Genomic DNA, 22,353 nt, shown 5'->3' with positions numbered 1-22,353 from the left:
AACAAGAAGTACTAATGATTTTTCTTGTTATTTCACAGGTACTTTTTTCTTTCTTTCTTTCAGTTCTTTCCTTGCTACTACCTTTTCCTGGAGCAAAAACAAATATAGATTTTCTACTCAGAAGATAGTTAAGAAACAGAGCTGAATTATAACAGGTAGTTCAGTGGTACCTCTCACTTTCTTTACCTGTCCCACAAGCTCTCCACTGGTATTATGAAAGTAAGGAACAGAGTTCAGGGATTTAGAACACAATTAACTAGGATGGATCAAACTGATTTATCGATGTTGACAGCCAAACACAACACAGGAAGTTACAGACAGGTGGACATCAGGGTGAGGAGTCCTATAATGACTTCCCTTATTCCTACTCTTCCACTAGGCAGTATGTAGGATGGTGTTCAGGCAATCTATATTTTTGTTCCATATTATTTAGAGACTGAGTGTTCAGTACGGCAACAATAATTTAAAATTTTTTCCATAATGACATGCCATTTGTAACAATTTATCTATTATTTTCCAAGGACATTTAGGGGGTTATATTTGTAATACTGGTATTTGTTGTCCATTAGTTTATGAAGAATAACAAGTTCAGAGAATATAATTCTTCCTTCTTGGTTGCTTCATTCTAAGCCATAGATTCACAAGATCATAGATTTAGACCACAAATTTAAATAAAAGATGTATAATTAAAAGAGAATACTGAAGCCATTTATTCTGACATCTTCCAAATAATAGTATATCTGTGAGGAAATCATTTGTATGAGGAAAAAAGCTTATCTTATTCTACCACAGAAAGTGAGAAGTAAGATTCTTATTCCTTCCCCTTCCAGTATATGAGGATCCTCATACCCATCTTCATGACTGCTTATAACTAACATTTCAAAGCCCCGAAAGAATCTTACAAATCCTGACATTATTCTGTTCTGTGATAGCTCATGCAAAAAGGTTCAGAACATGTTGCCTCTTATGCAAGCCACTCAAAATGAAGCCCTATAAGTATATGTTCTCCCTATCCAGAAGTCTGCACAAGAAACCAAATCCATGGCCCTCCTAAGCTAGCCAATTAGCAAAAGATATGTCAGTGAACATTTATATTTATTCTTTGTGTACCTGCTGATCAAACTTGGAAAAATTTCACTTTCTCAGGAATCTCCATTTCCCATGAGTCTCTTATTGCTTACTCTCCTCAAAGCATTCACTATCCCTCCCAGACTGCTATCATTCACAGCCACTGATCCAATTTCTTTAAGCAACCTCTCACGTTGATGTATCACCTAGATCGTGCCATGGATAGAACACTGAAAACCCAAGTTCAAATTTGACTTCATACATCTACTAGCAGTGATTAATAACCTAAATTCTCTCTGCCCCAGTTTCTGTTTCTGTAAAAAGTGGATAATGATATCACCTATCTCCCAAGATTAAGGATCAAATGAGTAAGTACTGTAAAGTGCTTATCATAGTGCCTGGCACAAACTAGGTGTTTAATAAATGTTTGGTTGCTTCTTTCTCAAAGTGAAGGACTCAACCTTTTTTGCATTCCCTCTCTCTTTCATCCGATTTCATTTTTTCTCGGCAGGCTGCAGTTTATGGAGAAAAAAATGTAGTGAACTTCTTGAGAATATTCCACCAACCCCTCAGATCTTGTGATCAAGCCAAATGGTAAACTCCTAATCCCTAAATATCTGATTTTTTGGCTTTCATTTGTGATTAGTCAGTTGGGCAATATGTGCAAATGGGGAACAGCCAGGAGAATAATAAAAGAATGATATTACCTAGAGGTTCATTGAATAACTGTTTTCATGATACACACACCCAAAAAAGTGTCATCTAAGAATGATTCCATTTAGGAAGAGATAACAAAGTCCAAAATAGCAGCTTGTGTAGGAAGTACCTCTTCTTATTTCAAGCAGTATGTATAAACTTTATAGAAGTTCCAGTTTTTCTAGGATTAGAGTACTATCTAGTAGTAATCTGTATTTTTAAAGAATAGTTAGAATGTTTAGCTACATGAAGGGTAAATTCCCTGCAAAAAATTCTTGGGTTTGGTCTCCCACTAGGGATTGAGGCAGGTCTAGGAAGTCACTTTACCTCTGATGTTAATCACCATCAAGCAAAAGTTGTTGGGTTCTTTCTGAAATTCTATAGACCCTGTGATACCCAATCTTTAGGGAAAGTAGAAAGAACCTAAAAGTAGAAAGAAAATAGGGAATCCACATTAGGATTCAGAACATAAATAAATTGAAGTTCTACTCCTAGAAATAATAAAATTCAGAAATTTCTCCAACAAGAAAATATGGTCTTTCTCCATAAAAGATCTTATTCAAAGAAACCATATTAATGAGAATATACAAGACTTCAGTGAACAATATGATTTTATCATGCACTATATCACTTTGTTAATTAAGTACTCTCTATCCTCCACAAGAAAACCAAAAGAATAGGCTTTCTATAATAATAAACAATTTTCCAGCCCTGAAGTCAAGAGGACCCGAGTTCAAATTTGGTCTCAGACACTTAACACCTCCTGGCTGTGTGACCCTGGGCAAATCACTTAACCACAATTGCCTCAGCAAAAAAATATAATAATAATAATAATAAACAACCTGCAACCTTGTTGCAGTGATAACTGCAACAAATCATGGACATTAGTTCCACTTAAGAGTACATTGCCTGAAATCAACTCTGTCACCTAGGTAGTGGGACAGCCTTTTCAAGTCCTATAGCCCACTCAGGCTGCCAAAAGAAAGGAATATTAAAAATAAAATATAAATATAAAAACCAAAGGAATACCCACCCAGATCCATGTCAGCTACATTCACATTATAATGAAGCAGCATTAAGTGTAGTAACCTACAGGAGACTTCAAGATTCAGATTCCCACCAGGGACAAGCTTTCTTCCTAGAAATAGATACCATCAAGTGATGCAGATAGCTTTTACAGGATCAGGATGAGTGACTGATGATTGATTTGGAGAAAAGGTGTCTTTTGCTTTATTTTTTTATCTAGATCTTCTATTGCATTATTCACTCATCTTTTCCATTCTTGAACTAAACTGCCAAGTATTCAAGCTACTTCAAAGAGTGCAACTCATTGGGCTGGCCACATTGTTCAAATGCTAAATGTATACTTGCCAAAAAGACTGTTTTATGGAGAGTTCACACAGGGTAAGCGTTCACAAGGTAGTCAGCAAAGTGAACATGGCTCTCTCTATCTCTTTGAGAGGAACCAAATCAGTTCCAGTTGTTCAATAATGAATAGAACCAGCTACACCTAGCAAAAGAACTCTGGGAAATGCGTGTGGACCACAACACAGCAATTCCACTCCTGTTTTTGTCCACTTGCATTTTTGTTTTCCTTCTCAGGTTATCTTTACCTTATTTATAAATCTGATTGTTTTTGTGCAGCAAGATAACTGTATAAGTATGTATACATATATTGTATTTACCATGAACTTTAACATATTTAACATGTATTGGTCTACCTGCCATCTAGGGAAGGGGGTGGAGGGAAGGATGGGAAAAGTTGGAACAGAAGATTTTGCAAGGGTCAATGCTGAAAAATTACCCATACGTATGTCTTATAAATAAAAAGCTATAATAAAAAAAGAACTTTAAAATTGGTTGTAGGACAAGGGAGACACTGGAAAGGGACCGCTCAGCATGGCGTACCTTCATCAGAGAGGGTTCTGTGCTCTATGAGCAAAGCAGAACTGAATTAGCTCAGAAGAAACATGAGATGAGCAAAGTTAGAGAAGCCCCCAAAAGAGACTATTTGTGTCCAACCTGTGGCAGAGCATTTTGGTCTCATCAGCCACATCAAACTCTAACGATGTCATTTGGGTCCTATCTGAGAATGAAGGGCAAGAACCAACCAAACCATATCACATATACCTTAACATATGTCATTGCAGCCTTTCTTATACCTGACCCTTCTAAATTCAGTAAGCTCCATCTCTAGAATTATCTTGAATATTCCCTCAGCAGTTTGAATTCTTATTTTATTGTCACTTAACCCATTTGTGAAACTAATAATGTACCAGAAGAATTTTCCTCAAAATGAGATTCTTGAAATTCCTTCACAAGGTTATTTTTCCCACATCAGAATTGACAACAAAGCCTAAAAGCTGAATCAGAGGGATTTTTCTTTTTAAATTTTATATTTTATATCATCACAAGAAGAAGATAGTCAATAACTCTTCTTAGACCCAGAAAGAGTATGGCCCCAAACTCCTAACCTTTTATTTACATGCCTCTATGATTTGAGGATTTATTTTATTTTTTAATATTTCATTTATTTACAATAATAGCTGTAAAGGGCTGAAACTCTTAAATTGATGCCCTGAGGTCAGACAACCAGGCACTTAAGGCTAATTACCGATTGGACAATACTCTATAAGCATATGCTTGGAAAATGGCCCTTCTCACTATACTGTGCTGGCTTGATAATTGGTGTATACAGGGAATTGTAGGAGGGACTAGGGGGTGGAGTAAGACTAGGCCAGGGTCACTTCTGGATAGGAGATGAAGAAGGAAGGTTGCAGAGATTTTGCTTCCGTCCAATTCAATCCTACCTCTAAAGACAAAGAATAAAGACCAAGGACTTTTGTTTATCCTGACTCCGGCTGATTCTAAGGTATCCAGGGTGCTAACGCGGGCATCACAAATAGCTTTTTAATTTTCAAAATACATGCAAAGATAATTTTTAACAATCACCCTTGCAAAACCCTGTTCTTTCTGTCCTCTTCCTCTTCCCCTAGATGGCAACTAATTCAATATAGATTAAACATGTGCAGTTCTCCTAAACATATTTCCATATTTCTAAACATATTTTGATCAGATCAAAAGAGGGGAAAATGAAAAAGAAAAAAAAACAAGCAAGCAAACAACAACAAAAAAGGTGAAAATACTATGTAATAATCCACCTTCAGTCCCCAGTCTCTGTGTGCATATGGCTCTCTCCATCACTTGACTTGAGAACTTTACAGAAATTCAGTCATAAAAAATTTAAAAGAGTTAATCTACCATCAGCAACTTTAGGACATTTATGTGTGTCATAGATCCTACCTTCTCCTTCTACTACATACCTATGCTTTTAGTATTGGGGGCTACATCAATTGGAGAATGGTTGAGTAAATTGTGGTATATGAATGTTATAGAATATTATTGTTCTGTAAGAAATGACCAGCAGGATGAATACAGAGAAGTTTAGAGAGACTTACATGAACTGATGCTAAGTGAAATGAGCAGAACCAGGAGATCATTATATACCTCAACAACGATACTGTATGAAGATGTATTCTGATGGGAGTGGATTTCTTTGACAAAGAGATCTAACTCAGTTTCAATTGATCAAGGATGGACAGAAGCAGCCACCCAAAGAAAGAATACTGGGAAATGAATGTAAACTGCTTGCATTTTTGTTTTTCTTCCCAGGTTATTTATATCTTCTGAATACAATTCTCCCTGTGCAATAAGAGAACTGTTCGGTTCTGCACATATATATTGTATCTAGGATATACTGTAACCTATTTAACATGTACAGGACTGCTTGCCATCTGGGGGAGGGGGTGGAAGGAGGGAGGGAGGGGAAAAGTTGGAACAGAAGTGAGTGCAAGGGATAATGTTGTAAAAAATTACCTTGGCATGGGTTCTGTCAATAAAAAGTTATTTTTTAAAAAAGTATTGGTGGCTAGCCTGACACTCAATAAACAGACATATTTAAAGTCTTTAAGCAGAGACTTAATAAACACTTGTTGGGAATACAATAGAAATGTTTCTATACAGTTTCAGTTGAAGACAATGACCTCTGAGGTTTCTTTTAACTATAAAATGCTGCAGTTTTCAAAATTGTTCTGTCTTTGGTTAGTTTAAAAAAAACTTTTAAATGAGTTTTTAAATTTCAAAGATAATGTATGCACTGAGGTAAGACAGAGGAATCATCAACTCAAAAAGTAGTATATATAGATGCATCATACTTGCACTGGTCTTTACAGGGTTGTTATCCATTCATTTTATGACTAAAGTAGTCACCTAATTTTTTTCTGGAGAGAAATTCAAATGGGAATCTGCCAGGTTTCAGTGGATTCAATTCAATTGAAATCAGTTCATAGGGTCTGAGTATCATAACTTAAGCACAACTGAACCAAGAATATGCTTCATGCTGCTTATTCCAGCACTGATTTCCATTCTGTAGCTCTCTGTACAACTTCACCTTCAAAATATCCAAATGCTGGAGAAATCACTACTTCCTAAGGTAATGTTTTCACTTTTGCACAGTTCTAATTGCAAGGAAGTTTTTTTTTTTTTTTTTTTATTAAACTCTCGGCAACTTCTACTTAGTGTCCCTACTTATTCTACCCTGAGACCAAACCAAGCAAATCTAATCCTTCATCCACATACAGTCCTTCAAAATATGAAAGTATGTACCATCTACCCCTAAGTCTTCTCTTTTTGGGGTTAAACACTCCCTGACTTTTCTCTTCTAGATATGCTTCCATTTTCCAAATGTGTCTAGAATAGGATACAATATTTTAGCTTTAATCACATCACAACAAAGTATAATAAAACTATTTTGAAATAATTTGAAAAGAAGGGAGGGTTTGGGTGAAATAATGATGAATTCTGCTCCAGAATGTTTAAATTCAAGGTATTTCTAGCACATTCAGTCTGAAATGTTCAATAGACAATTGGTTGTATACGATAAATGGTCAAATAAGAGACTAGAGTTAGATCTACATTTAAATTATCTATGTAGATGAAATAATTTAGCCATGGGAGCTGATATGCTGATTTAGAGAGAGTGTAGCTAGAGACCTTCACAATTTAGGTATGTGATAGTTGATAAGCTAGTAAAGGCATTTCACTAAGAACAATCAAACAAGTAGGAGGAAAAACAGGAGATAATCGTTTTCACCTACATATAAACTTTGATCGAAAGCTATCAAGAAGGACCAGGTGTAGGTAATAATAATAATTGACACACAATTATGCAAAGCATTATGTATAGCACTTATATGTGTAGCTCTACATACATTATTTCATGTAAGTCTCATAATAATACAGTGAGATAATAGTTATCCTTATTCTTGTTTTACATACAAAATCTAGAGTTTATAAAGGATGGAAGAATTGGTCAAAACCCCACAATTAATATATATCAGAGACAATATATGAAGCCAAATCTTTTCTAGAATGGAATACAATTATCATCTCACGATATTGCACTCTTAATTGAGGTACTACTCCTTCTCTAACTCATGACCACTATCAGATGGAAAATGGGAACCTCAGAGCCTTAAATTCTACAAAAGTAGTTTAGTTTAGTTTATAGGGTAGTTTATTTTTTAAACATTTGGGCTCATGAAGCTAAAACTATAACAGTTCAAGTCCAAATTAACAGATACAGAAAGGATTCACATTTAAAGTCCTACAGAATTAAAACCCACTTCTTGAAGCCATCTTCTCTTCAGAAGTCTGTATACTCTTTGTGACTTATAATACTGCCCTGGGAATGAAGAAGCAAAGACTGGAGAGTTTGTCTCTCTTGGTTATTCTCCATTTGCTCTAGTTCCCTTTAGTTTCCATGAGGCAGTGATTTCTTTTCATAGACCTGACTCACTATTTTTCATTCCTCTGCCTAATATAACAACCTCTTTGGCTGACTTCTATAATTCTGCTGTTGTTTGTCTTTGTTCTCCAAGACAACCATGACATCAGGGAGGTGACGCCATGACATTCAAGTGAATTAGATTGGAGGGAGGGAGGGAAGGCTGTGAAAGGTCACCTGCAGGCACCAGTGCCCACTTATAGATCAGGACAACTGGAGATCAGTGGAAGAACTTGACATTTTTAAGCTAAGGTCTTTAATTTGACTCAGTTTAACTGAGGCAACTACCTATTCAGTGATTTTCTTGGGCAGCTAAGTGGCTCGTTGGATAGAGAACCAGGTTTAGAGTCAGGAAGATTCATCTTCCTGAGTTTAAATGTGGCCTCAGACACTTATGTTGTGTGATCGTGGGTGAGTCATTTAATCCTATTTGCCTCAGTTTCCTCATCTGTAAAATAAACTGGTGAAGGAAATAGCAAACCATTCGAGTATCTTTGACTAGAAAGCCCCAAATTGGGTCAACTGTAGTGACTGAATAACTATTTTTAGCTACCACATTCAAGATCAAATTGTTGTCTGCACATATCATCTAAGAATGCAGAAAGGAGCAGAGAATAACACAAATCCAAAGCTCCAATGAAGAAACTGAGCCTAGAAATATGAGTAAAAAGAAGAAAATGCTATAAAGAAATGCCTTGGATTGAAAGAAGCCAACAGGCAAACATAGAAGAAAAGACTAACTACTTATGTTCAATAGAGACCAGAAGAAAGGTGTGTCCTGGCCAGGAGAACTATGAGAGTACCTGGAAACAAGAAATGCAAAATTCCTGGAAGTGATTCTGTTCTATTTTGGTGACCATAGAAGGAAATGAGAAGAAACTAGAGAAGGGAAGAGAAGAAAGGAGAGAGAATAACAGGTAGGGAGGGAAAAAAGAGCAAAGACAGTTAACAACTTGGAATAGAGAGAGGGTAAATCTTACCTGAGATTATATTTCATAAACTTTAGGAGGTACTAAACAGAAAGGCTCTTCATTAGACAGTAATAAATATTATCATAATGAAAATCTTCAGGAAGGAACGAATGAAGAAACGAAGGGAAGAAGGGTAAAAATCTGTGATAAAAGGAGGATCAAGGGGAATAAAAGAGGGAAATCAAAACAGCAATGGATGCCTTAATTATCAGTCACTGGTTTTAAGCAACTCCTCTCGGATCACTGTCTTGTCATTGGCAGAGGGGTTTGTATAGCTCAATAAAACTATGAACTATGATGTGGAAAAATCAAAGTGGAGAGTTCTGATTGGAAAAGGAAATGGAAAACGATTCCAGTGTCTTTGCAAAGACAATCCAATGAACAGTATAAAAATACTAAAAATGGAAGACAGACGGTCCAGGAGTGCTATGGTCCATGGAATTATGATGAGTGAGATACAATGAATAGCAACAATCAATTCAAGATCATGGAAACACACAGTCAATAACACTTTGTGTTGAGGTTACATACAGGCCATAGGGCTGGTATTTTATGGAGATTTTTAGTCCATACCTATGATTTCCTCAGTATAGAAAACATCCAGTATAGAAGTTTCCTGCATCAAACACAGATCTGCAACTTCTCTAAACTTATAATCTTAAGAAATTAACTAGTATTAGTGTTATCAAAAATAATATATATACTTCAACAACAATACTATGTGTTGATCAATTCTGATGGACATGGCTCTCTTCAGCAATGAGATGAACCAAATCGGTTCCAATAGAACAATAATGAATTGAACCAGCTTACACCCAGCAAAAGAACTCTGGGAGATGATTATGAATCACTACATAGAATTTACAATCCCTCTATTTTTGTTTGCCTGCATTTTTGATTTTCTTCACAGGCTAATTGTACACTATTTCAAAGTCCGATTCTTTTTGTACAGCAAAATAACTGTTTGGACATGTATACATATATTGTATTTAATTTATACTTTAACATATTCAACATGTATCGGTCAACCTGCTATCTGGGGGAAGGGGTGGGGGGAAAGAGGGGAAAAATTGGAACAAAAGGTTTGGCAATTGTCAATGCTGTAAAATTACCCATGCATATAACTTGTAAATAAAAAGCTATATTTAAAAATATTATTTATTATTATTATTGTTATTATTATGTAAGAACTCAACATGGTAAGCAAAAATTTCCTGCCTTACCCAATGGGAAAGTTCTACATGACTATTTACCTTGGGAGAAGGATGAATACCCAATGCCAAAATAACAAGGCAAACAACTCTCAGATATGGTTTGTGTCCCAAGTCCAATGTTGTTCTCCACCATATTCCCCTTCAATTCCCAATATTTTACTATTTTGTTATTCATCTTTATTTGAGATATTGAGGAGCAAGAATAGGAAGCAATATTAAAGTGCATTGAATTAAAACCTGTGAACAAAAAGTGATAGGAAAGAAGTTCAAATTATCAGTTTAAAAAGATTCGGTTAATAGTTTATTTTAAGGTTTACAATTATAACAATTAATATTTATGAAGTATTATAAAGTTTGCACTTTATATACATTATACTGTTTGATCATCTATACATACCCATAAGGGAGATGTAATCAATGTTATTGTGCCTGTTTTATAGGTGAAGAGATTAAATCACAAGAAGATATTCATTAGCCAATGTAACAAATAATTATCCAAGGAAGGATTTGAACCCAGCTCTTCTAAGCCCAGATCCAGCTCTGCTAATTAAAGCAATTTGCCATAGTACTTAGTGTTCATTCCCCAACCCCCATTATTATAAACAGAGAACTGGTTGTAATGAGAAAATGTAGAAATACAAGTTAACTGTACAATAACAGGATGCACCTGCAGATTTCATAGAAATAGGTGACAGCAGATTCATATTATCTGTGCCGTTACAATTACTCCCAGGGTATGTGACACACTGCAGGTTAAAGCACAACCTAAGATTCTTTCAGACCTTTCAAAAATGAAAACAAAATATCAGACTGCTGCAAACTGATGAAAAAAGAGAGTTGAAAATTCTTGTTAAACAAGTTAAGATTAGAAACATAGTTGTTCAACTGTAATAAAAACAAAAACAAGGAATACTCAATTCAGCAACATATTCACTAAAACTGGAATAATACAGAGAATATTAGCATGGCCCCTCAGCAGGGATGAACAGCAAATTTGTAAAGATTTCCACACTTTTAACTGTATAAATATACTATACTACAAAACATACTTTACATATATAAAAAAGACTGACCTAAACAATTTAAGGAATATTAATTGCTCCTGGATAATCCAAGGCATAATGATAAAATAACAAAACTACTGAAATTAAATTCCTACCAAAGATGACTTTGCAAATATAGGGAGGAAAAACTAATAAAATTCATCTGGAGAAAGAAAAGAGCAAGAATCTCAGTGGGAAAAAGTGAAAAGAAAGCAACCTCATCAGTACCAGATCTCAAGCTGTATTACAAGGCAGTAATCATTTTCAAAATTTAATACTGATTTAAAAATAGAGAGTTAGATCACTCAAACATAATTAAGTACAAAATATATGGAAGCAAATGGGCAGGGTAGCCTAGTTTTTAATAAAACTAAACACTCTCAACTACAGGAGTAAAAACTCAAATTTGCCACAAAAGTGCTGAAAAGCATTTACTTTCTGCAAAAAAAAACCTCATGTAGAAACTATCTCATAACTTCCTTTCTACTCTCAAGGGTATTACTATCATCCCAGTCACCAAAGCTTACAATGTAGGTGTTATCCTTATCTCTTCATTCTCTCATCACCACCCCCATATCCCATCACTTCTCCAGTCCTGTCATTTATGACTTCATTCCATCTCTAATATACTCCCCTTTCTATCTTCTCTCATTGCAACCACCCTAGTACAAACCCTTATCATTTTACTCTTGTACTATTGCAATAATCTGCTGTCAATCTCCCAGCCTCAAATCTCTCCATTCAACTATCTAAATGATTATCCTCAAACACAAGTCTGACCGTATTGAATAATCTTCAATGGCTCCCTGTTACTTTTGGTTCATAATCTGATGCTCTTCTAGCTTTCCATTCTTCTTATACCTTCCTCCATTTCATGTGCTCTGATAAGTAACACAAAACTGCTTTCTATTTCTAAAACACAATACTCCATCTCCGGACTGATCATTTTCATTAGCTATCCCTCATGACTAGAATGTTCTGCTTCTTTGTTTCTGCCTCTTAGCTTCTTTGGCTTCCTTCAAGTTTCATTTGAAATTCCACCTTTTGCAAGAAGTCTTTCCTCTTTTTCTTAATCTTTGTGTCTTCAGAACATCTCTATTTTATGCTGAGTGCATCTTTTCTGTATATGGTTTTTTGCATGTTGTTTCTTCCATGAGACTGTAAGCTCCCTGTGAGCAGGAACTGTTTTTGCCTTTTTACCCCTTAGTATAATGCCAGATAAATAGTAGGTACTTAATAAATGGTAGTTGACCAACTGGCTGGTCATATACCAAAATAAATTCCAAATAAGTTCATTTAGTTATATTTAATTCTTTGGAACCCCATTTGGGATTTCTTAGCAAAGATATTGAAATGGTTTGCTATTCTTCATCTAAATAAGTATGTGATCTAGAAACAAAAGCTCAAACCATAAACAAATTAGAACAGTGAAGAGTTCATGACCAAACAAAAGAGAGAGATCACAGCAATTAAGAAGAACAATTTCAATTATGTAACATCCACAAGGATTTTTTTTTTAAAAAACAAAACCCAGGCAACTAATATTAGAAGGGAAGAAATTTTCAGGGATGGATCTAAGCTAGCAGAGTAGAGTAGAGGAAGAACTCAGCCAAACTCTCCCAATATTCCTCTAATAAATTTAAAATAATGCTTCAAATCAAGTTCGGAGTACCAGAGGCAACAAAAGGTCAGAGTGAGACATTCTTCCAGGCAAAGGCAATTTAAGAAAAGAATTCTGAGAAGATGGCAGAGTAGATCAGAAAATTTTTGGCTCAACAAATTTCTTACACACACATATAGAAAAAAGATACATCACTTCAGAGGAAACAAAGAAGAGCAAAATAAACAAAAGTCTTAGGGAGGGAAGGAGTTGTAATGTAGGAGAATTTGAGAAATTTGAGAAAACCTGAAATACAAACACTCTATATACTGTGGAATCAACAAAAAACTTACTCAGAAAAGCTAAATATAATCCTGAATAGGAAAAAGGTCTTTTAATAAACCAGAAGACTTTCAGGTAGTTGAGGAAGGATAGCAGAATTTAATGGAAAATACGTTATATAAGATCCAGGAGAAATATAATGTAATTAATTATTGAGCAATTATAAGGAACTCAATAAAGTCAAATTATATGCTTATTGTGAAAATATTATCAGTATTCTTGACTGTCATCATTATTTGGATAGTTTGATAGAAAGATGTGGACTGAGTTAGTAAGATGAGGTAATTCTTTAAAAAAGTAAAACTGTGTAAGGAGAGATTAAAAAGGACTAATTATAACTTAGAATGTAAATGGAATTAATTTATCCATAAAATAAAAATGGATAGCAGATTAAAAATTTGAATTCAACAATATGTTGCTTTCAGAAAACATAAAAATGAGAAAGACACACAAAGATAAGATAAAGGGCAGAATTAGAATTTGTTGTTTAAAAAAAAAGCAAAGTTAAAGCTAAAATATATTTAATCAAAATAGAAAAATAGGAAATTATACCATGTGTCAAAAATATTATTCCAATAGTATAAAATATCTGAGAGTCTACATGCTAAAATAGACACAAGAAGTTCAAAAAACATAAAACACTTTTTATACAAATAAAGTCAGTTCTAAATATTTATTGTTGATGGGTAGCTAAAGGCATTATAGGTAAAATATGATGCTTTCCCCTAACTAATCTATTTATTTAATGTCATCCCAATTAAATTACTAAAAATTATCTTACTGAGTTAGAAAAATAATCATAAAGTTTATTTGGAAGAACAAAAGGTCAGAAACTTCACAGAAACTGGGGGAGGGGAAGATGTAAAGATAACAGATTCAGCAGTACTAGACCTTACTTAAACTATATTATAAAGTGAGAATATTATTGAAGTGCAAGATGGATAGTTTTGATCATTTTATGTTAAAATTTTCTTGTGAAAATAAAACTTCCGTAGTCAAAAATAGAAGGAATGAAGAAAATTTAGGTTAAAACTTTTATAGACAATCTCTCAGATAGGATATGATTGCGTTGGAACATCGTTTGCTGTGGGGTAGGAAATGATGAACTAGTTGATTTAAAAAAAACCAGGGCAAGGACTTGCACTTATGAACTTTACCACATTTAGAGAAACAGATCATAAGTGAAAATAAGCATAATAGGGTCTTACATTTATTTATATGATTGTATATGTGTTTATATGTGTATGTGTATAGACAACTGTATGTATATTTGCATTTAATTGTGGCCGTCTTTGAAGGAGACGAAGCAGAAAAAAGTAAAAATTGCACAGGAGACAAGAAAAGAAAACCTACAAGGAAGCAAAAAAAAAAGTTGGACAGCTCTGAAAACAATGTTCAGTATTTATTATATAGATTTTCTTGAAATGGAAATGTATTGTTTTATATTGAATTCTCTCATGTTCTGCTCTGTACATGGCAATTTTTTTTTCTTTTTTTGTTTTTTATTTGCTTAAATTTTTAAAAAATAAAAAAATCAAAGAAAAGCTAGATGATTGGAAGGAGAGATCTGTGACACAGGAGTAGAGTCTAGCCTGAAGCCCACAGGAATGCAACTCCAGTGATGGCACAAAGTGGTAGTAATAGAAACAACAGCAGCTTCAGGAGCTCTCAAGCTAGAGACAAGTAAAGGGAGTAGGCAACTGGTCACAAAGAGTTTAATCTCTTAGGGGACCACTATGCTCACTGATTGCAGAGATGATACACTACTCAGTAACTTCATTGACAATACCTACTTCTAGGTCACAATTCAAAGGCAGAGAAGAGTGTTTTCAGGCAAAAGGGACCAGTATCACTTCTGGTCCGAAGGGAGTTGAGGCCTTAAGAAGTAGTATTGATTGCAATTCTAAGGAATCAGGCAATTTTCCTGGGTTATGACAATATTGTAATGACAAACAACTTTGAAAGACTTAAGAATTCTGAATAATACAATGACCAACCAATTTTCCAAAAGATGCATGATGAAGTGTAGTATTTAACTGCTGACAGAGATGACAGATGTTAAATTTAATACATATTTTAAAATAAACTGTATGTAATGGATTCAAAATTTCAAATATAATTCCCATTTTCTGGCTTTCTTTGAATACATAAATGCTTATATTTGTTGATAATTCTCTACTTCATAATAACTTAAAAAAACAACAACACTGCAACTGGTTTAAAGGCAAAAAGATAATAGCTGGTTCTCTAGACCAAAGCCACAATCAGGACTGAGGCTTAACTTTAGCATAAATTTCATGAGAAATTGACCATGATGTTTTTATGGGGTTATTCAGTTCAGTATCCTCATTGGTTGTTAGCATACTGAGAGTTGCTTATACAGACAGAATGAATAGTGGAGAGAGGATGTAAAAAAGTTATTTTATTGAGGTAGAAAAAATATTAACAGTATTCATTTGAAGAATAAAAGATCAAGAATATCAAAGAAACTAACAGAAAAAAATGGTAAAGGAAAAAGTCTTAACAATACCAGATTTTAAACTGAAATCAAAACTACCTGGCACTAACTAAGAAATTTTTTTAAATGGATCAATGGAAGAAAGTAGATATACAATACACACTGGTAAATGATTATAATAACCTTGCATTTGATAAATATAAAGATCTGAAATTTGGGGATAAAAATGCATTATTTTGTAAAAATTGTTGAGAAAACTAGAAAGCAGTTTGGCAGAAACTAAATAAAGGTTGATATCTTATATAATTTATCGAGATAATGTCAGAATGCATACATGATGTGTCTATGAAGAGAGATATCAGAAGTATATTAGAACATAGAACATATTATCCATTATGTTTATGGACAGAAGAAATTATGAATAAATAAGAGAAAGCATTGTGAGATATAAAATGGATAATTTTGATTACATCAAATGAAAAGCTTTTGTATAAATAAAATAGTGTATCCAAAAATGGAAGGAAAGCAGAAAATTGAGGGGGAAATTTATAAATTTTCTTGGATAAAGACCACATATGTCAAATATATAGAAAAAATTATCAAATTTATAAGAATAAGAGCCATTCCCCAATCGATAAATGACTAAAAGATATGAATAGGCAGTTTTTAGAGGAAAGCCATACATAGTCATATGAAAAAAATGCTCTAACTCATTATTGATTAGAAAAATACGAAGTAAAACAATTTTGAAATACCATTTCACAGCTATCACTTGGCTAAAAAGATAGAAAGGAAAATAATAAATGTTGGTTCACTAAAGTACTGTTGGTGGAACTATAAACTGATTCAACTATTTTGAACAGCAATATGGAATTATGCCCAAAGAGTTGTAAAACTGTGACTCAGCAATACCACTATTTCTCAAGCTGATCAGGAAAAAGAAAAAGAAGCATATATTCTAAAATAATCATGACATCTCTGTGGTAGCAAAGAACTGGAAACTGAGGGAATGCCTATCAATTGGGGAATTGCCAAATAAGTTGTTGTATGTGTTCATGTTGGAATACTATTGTGTTGTAAAAAATGATGCACAGGTCAGTTAGAAAAACATAAAAAGACATGAAATAATAAAGAGTAGAATAAACAGAAAAGAACATTGCATACAGTTATAGTGACATTGTCCAAAAGTAACTGTGAATGACTAAGTTATTTTAAATAATATAAATATAAAAATCAATTACAAGGGACCTATGAAGAAAGATGCTATCTACTTCTAGGGAAATAACTGATGTATGAAAATATATATTGTATAGTTTCCCATATTCATGTTGGCCTTTTCTAGGCAGAATTAGAAGGAAGTGAGAAAAGAACACAAAATGAAAGAATGCTTTTTTTTAATTTTTAAAGATATAAATACGATTTTGTTGGGGTCTGGATTTGGGGTACCTAAATGAAATTAAGATTTAGTTGAGGTCTAGTGGCAGGTTTGGGGTACAGGGAATCAAACAGAGCTCCCCTGCAACCCCCTTGGATTCAGTGCAAGGATACAGCGGTAAATGAGGTCTAGTAGCGGCGGGAGTCCCCAATAAAAGAATTTATTAGCCTGAGAGCTAGATTGATAAAAGAGGTTTATTATTGAGTCTAGAAGTAGGAGATAGGTGAAGGTAGAGATAAGGAGGGCACCGGACAGAGGGTCCAGTGGACAGAGGGTCCTCATATGGCTGGCATGTTTGGAATCTCTGCAAAGAGGGGTTCCCAGCGTGGCCCTTTTATAATAGGATACTTAGCTCGAGGGGCTTTTGGGTGTAGCCCCAAAGTTGGTTCAGATCTGGATGGGGCTGGGACAGGCCCGGATCTTCTATTGGAATTCAAAGGGACCAGGATTTGTGAGTCAAAGGGTAATTTACATTATTAACTAGGAGGGGGTGGGAATCTAGAAAGGAATCTTTCCCACATCAATTTTATCAGTAAAAGTGACATTAGAGAAGATGTATCATCCACTACTTTGTCACTATTGTTATAGTTCATTCTTTGTTTTCAAAGAAGGCCACAGATGATATCTTGACTTGCTATGAATTGGAATTAAGTAAGGCACAGTTGCACAAAGCTAATAGCCTCATTCTCTCTTTCAGGATCATCAAAGTTCAGTGTCAGGACAAAAATCAAAATGACTGAAGATGGTCAAGGATGTAGTGATGATCTTGGAGTCTGCAATGTCTGACCACACTTGAAGAACTTCACAGCATCATCTGACCATTCTGCCAGGGAAATTCTTCCCATGCTTAGGATAGACATTCTCCTAAGTCAACATCAAGTTTGAAGCCTTCAACTTGTTTTAGTCAATCTATTGAGTCAGTTTTTCCAGGATATGCCAGAGGTAAGAATTGAGGGACAGATGGACACCAAAAAATATATACCCTAAAAGGGTCAACAAGCCCTCACACAACAGGTACTAGACCTCCCTCAACATCCCATACACTCCATTGTACCCAAAGGACTATGATATCCTTCCATCTGCTAAAACTTCCTATGGGTCTCTTCCCACCAGAAAATAAGCTTCTGGGAACAGGAACCATCTTACTTTTCTATTTGTATTGTTAGAGCTTAACATAATGTTTTGCATATAGTAAGCACTTACTAAATGCTTTTCATTCACTCTTTCATGAAGCAGGTGTTGCAGGAAGCAAAGACAAAGATATAATAGTCCTTACTCTCCATTCCTCACTAAGAGTTTAATTCTACAGAGGCAATATGTACATACATAACTATATATAAAATAAACATAAGGTAATTTGAGGGATACTGGGGCATCTAGGAGCAGATCAGCAAAAGCTGATAGAGGTACCATCTGAGCTGAGCTTTAAAGGAAGTTTGGGATTATAAGAGGTAGAAGTAAAAAAAAAAAAAAAAGTATATTTCAGATCTGAAAATTAGTCTATACAAAGACAGAAAAGTGGAAAATGATAAGTGTAGGAATCAGGAGGAAAAAAGAGTATTAATCCCTTATTTTTTCAAGGAGTTTATAAACTCAAGATTAAAGATTATTTTGTTTTTCTTCATGTCAGTCACAAGGAGGAAAGGAATAAGTATTTATTAAGCACTTACTATGAACCATAGAAAATTCTAAGTATTTTATTTCCTTTGATCAATGTAATGCTTTTCATATAGCAAGTGTTCGGTAGATTTGGTTTTTGGTTGGTTGACTGCTATGGAATTTACTGATTTATGGTTTATTTCTTGCCTTTCCTTGGTTCAACTTAATCGAGTCGGATATACAAAATAAAATAAGTCAGACATTAGGAAAGGTGAGAAAAATAAGCAGTAATTCTTAAACTGAGTTGTCTACTTCTGAATGACTGAAAAAATGGATCTATTTATTGAAGAGATATGAAACTGTGATTTCATTGGCATATGGACACCCCTGGGGAGGAAACTCCATCTACCAATGCAGGTTAGCATTGCACTTCCAACTTAAAGTCTTACAGAGTTGACCAGAGGCTTGAAAGTGAACGAGACGAGGTGAGATCTTTCAAAACAGTTGTGAAAATCGAATAAGGCTTCATCTACTTCAGAGTCTGAGTAGGTCTAAAGGACTGTAAGCATTGAGTCAAGGGCATACTTAAGTCCCCTTCCTGCTATCCTCCTATGACATAGTGTCTCCCTGTTTCGGTCAAATATGGACAACTATGTACTTATTGGTCAAGTTCAATTTCTTGGGTAGTTCCCACGTTTAGAATGTAAGATCCTCAGCCAATAAGGATGAGGGTCAGTGATGGGAGGGGGTATTTGCATTAGGGATTAAAAGTGTTGACCCTGTCCCCTACAGTGCCTCCTCCCTTTGAAATATCTGCTAAATGGATGGGACACCCAATTCTCCGAGAATGTATAATAAACTTTGCTTTGCTTCTAGAGATCGCTCCAGCTTTTTTTATTAAATGGTGACCCCTCACCATTTCTGAACCACACAAAAGTGTATGTGATTTACCAAAGGTCCAAATAGCAAAGAAATGTAATGACTTTAGATAATTCCAAATTGCTTTCCAAAATTGTTGTTCTGATTCACAGCTCCAACAATAGCTCTACTGTATCTATTTTCCCACAGCACCTTCAGGAATGACTATTACCATCTTTTGCCATTTTAACCAATTTCCTGTGTGTGAGATGAAACCTCAGGATTATTTTTATTTGCATTTCTCTTGTAATTAGTGATTTAGAACATCCTTTCATGTTATTATTAATAATTTTCAAATCTTAATTAGAAAAATAGTTATTCACATATTTTGGCCATTTATCTATTGTATAATGGATTTTTATCACATTATATATACATAATATATGTGTAATATAGGTAAATTTCTTATATATCTTGGATATCAAACACTTATCTGAAAATTTTGATATTAAAATTTTTCCCAATCATTTTTCTTTTTATCCTAGAAGTTTATCTTTATATTAAATTTGTCCAAAACAAAGAAGAAATTTAAATCTCTTGCCACTATTGTCTTATTGTCTATATTTTATTCTAACTGGATTCATTTTTCTTGTGGATTTAGAAGGCAAGATATTTAGAATGATGTGTTCTATTATGTCTAAATTGTTAACAAATAATTTAGAACTGAAATAACTTAAAAGGAAGTTTCTGACAGAGGAGAGAGCCAAAAAAGAGTAATCCTATAGCTTCTGAGAGTCTATAAATTAAACATTATATAGGATTCAAACAAAAGAACAAGGAAACAATAGCTGACTGACCAGCATGGAGGCCAGTTGTCCACATAAGACATATCATCAGTTGTCTGGTCCCCTGGAAAGTTTTTTTGAGGTCATAGCAACCTGGAGTTATGAATTAGATATTAAATAAATCTGGTCTGTAAGCAACAGATCTGGTTCTCAGCTACACAGTGCAATGTTCAAAAAGTACAATAGTTTTCTCCCAGTTCTCCTTTGGGGTTTAATGTTCCCAACATTGCTGTACTAGCAGTAACACAATTACAGAAGCAGAGAGCTAGAGGACTGTTTAAAATAACCCAAGTCATATTATCTAGAGCTTAATAGAAGTATTTCAAATAGTAATATGGACAAGATTAGTAGCAATGCCTGGTCAGAGAGATCAAATTGAATAAGTATCAGGGACTTTTAGTCAGGAAATTTAAGTAAGCAGGATTATAATCTCACCTATTTTGTAAAGAAACAAATCTAGTTAAATAGACTGTGCAGGTAAACTAAATCAGGTTACAGAATAAGTTACATTTAATCAACTTATTTCAATTTATGCCTTAGCTGTTGCATATTGTCTAATCCTTCAAAAACATTTTCCCTTAGAAATTCTGAAACAGGCCTTATTCCCAAGGCAGGTGCAAAAAGGTGCTCTTCTTAAATGTGGTTTTCCAATAACTAATTTATGTGGTGAAAACTAGTCCAAATATTGTGGAGATAATTTTATACTTTTGTCATTGCTCTTAATAGAAACATTTGAAAGTCAATTATGCGTGTGTCTATGGACTCATCTTATTTTATTGCTTTTCTCAGAGTGAAGTTTATCATTTCATTATCATATCATATCTTTGTCCTGATTGTCCTGCTCCCTCTTAGAGAATCTATATTATCCTCAAATTATCCAGAAAAAATGAGATACTTTTAAGTACCTAATCTTATACATAAATATATTACTATTAGTGACATAAATTCAAAACAGAAAAATTAAAAATAAGAACTTTTATACTTGCATCTTGTGAAGGTTTTCTGGAGGCGGCCTTAGTCTCAGTTGAAATAAATAATTACTCCAAAATGCAGCTAGCTGGTAAAAATGCAAACATTTATTTCTCCTTCCAAATTAGCCCGGTTAGTTCAGAGACCTATCTCTCTGCTTGAGCTCTTGCAGCTTTGTCCTTGGCTTCTGCCTCTGCTTTCTTCAGCCTCCAGCCAGCACCAAGGTAGAAGATAGGATGAATCTCTCTTGCCTCAAAGGTAGGCTTTCTTCCAGAGTGTCCTGTGGCCCTGAGAGCTTCTTGCTTATATGCTGTGCACTGAGTACACACCCATCATTATATCACTGGGAAACCATTAGTTGTTGTAGGATTAAATCAGTGCTAAATTAGATTTAACCATTGTTTCTATCAGTTTCACTTAGTACCTTGTTTCAAGTTCTGGCCCAAAATATCTCTTTCTAAGATCAAATCAACTCCAATGGCTTAACAGTTTGTAAAGACTCCAATAGCATCTCATTATAGTAACTGAGTTAATGCAAAAATAGAATTTGTTTATGTATATATGTATGCATATATATGTCAGATCCATAAAAACATATATATATATATATATATATATACACATATATATTTATTTACAATTCATTTGCTCCTATTACAGAAATTTGATATGAAAGGAAAAAATAGGAAAATAGTTATAGTAATCTCTGTTATCCTATTAAGAACCCAAACTAACCTGGAAGTACCTTAACAGGATACACCTTCTTAGCTCTGATGGATTCCAGGTAAGTTATAATCAACCTTTATCTATATATTATTCACACCTAGCCAGGTTTAGAATTAACCAGATAAAAAAATGCAGAAGAAAATAGCACAATGGGAAAACTGAATTAAGAGAATATTACCATCTCATTTGGAAGGTCATTCTCTTAACCTTCCCAGGCACAGACATCCCATCTGTAGCAGTTCTCAAGTTGTATTCTCTTTGAGCAGCACATGGCATTTCCCTTAAATGGTGGATTACAGGTTTTATGATATTTCAGAAAATCATAATTTCATTCAAAACTTAAAATAATATCAAATTATAGTCCTAAGAGATTTCAGATCTTAGAGTTACATATAGCTTTTATTCTCCATCACTGCAATAAACATTAATAATAAAAACATACAAGTCTTATCTTATTCATCCCATCTAGTTCAAAACTATCCTGAAGCAGAACTTAATAACTAGGAAATAAGAAAATAATCACATTCTGAAGCTTCACAAATGTGGTGAATACTTAATAGTCACTCAATGCCCCCCCCAAAAAAACACATTACAATTTAGTCTTGAAGCTGACAGATATACATATCTACAATATTGTATATTAATCCCTAAGGCCAAAACAAAGTCTTTAAATATGGGATGTAG

The 22,353-nt window shown here is 34.2% G+C and overlaps 1 non-coding gene across 1 annotated transcript; it reads left to right on the top strand.

The window, feature by feature from the left end:
- Positions 1-10,703: 10,703 nt before the first annotated feature.
- Positions 10,704-10,810, top strand: LOC111721237. Its single transcript, XR_002770538.1, has one exon. It is a non-coding gene; the product is annotated as a U6 spliceosomal RNA (small nuclear RNA).
- The last annotated feature ends 11,543 nt before the right edge of the window (positions 10,811-22,353 follow it).

The sequence above is a fragment of the Sarcophilus harrisii genome, chromosome 5 (assembly GCF_902635505.1).
Source record: "Sarcophilus harrisii chromosome 5, mSarHar1.11, whole genome shotgun sequence".
In the NCBI taxonomy this organism is placed as follows: domain Eukaryota; kingdom Metazoa; phylum Chordata; class Mammalia; order Dasyuromorphia; family Dasyuridae; genus Sarcophilus; species Sarcophilus harrisii.
The sequence above is the reverse complement of the archived record's forward strand: the minus strand, read 5'-3'. Positions and strand labels throughout refer to the sequence as shown.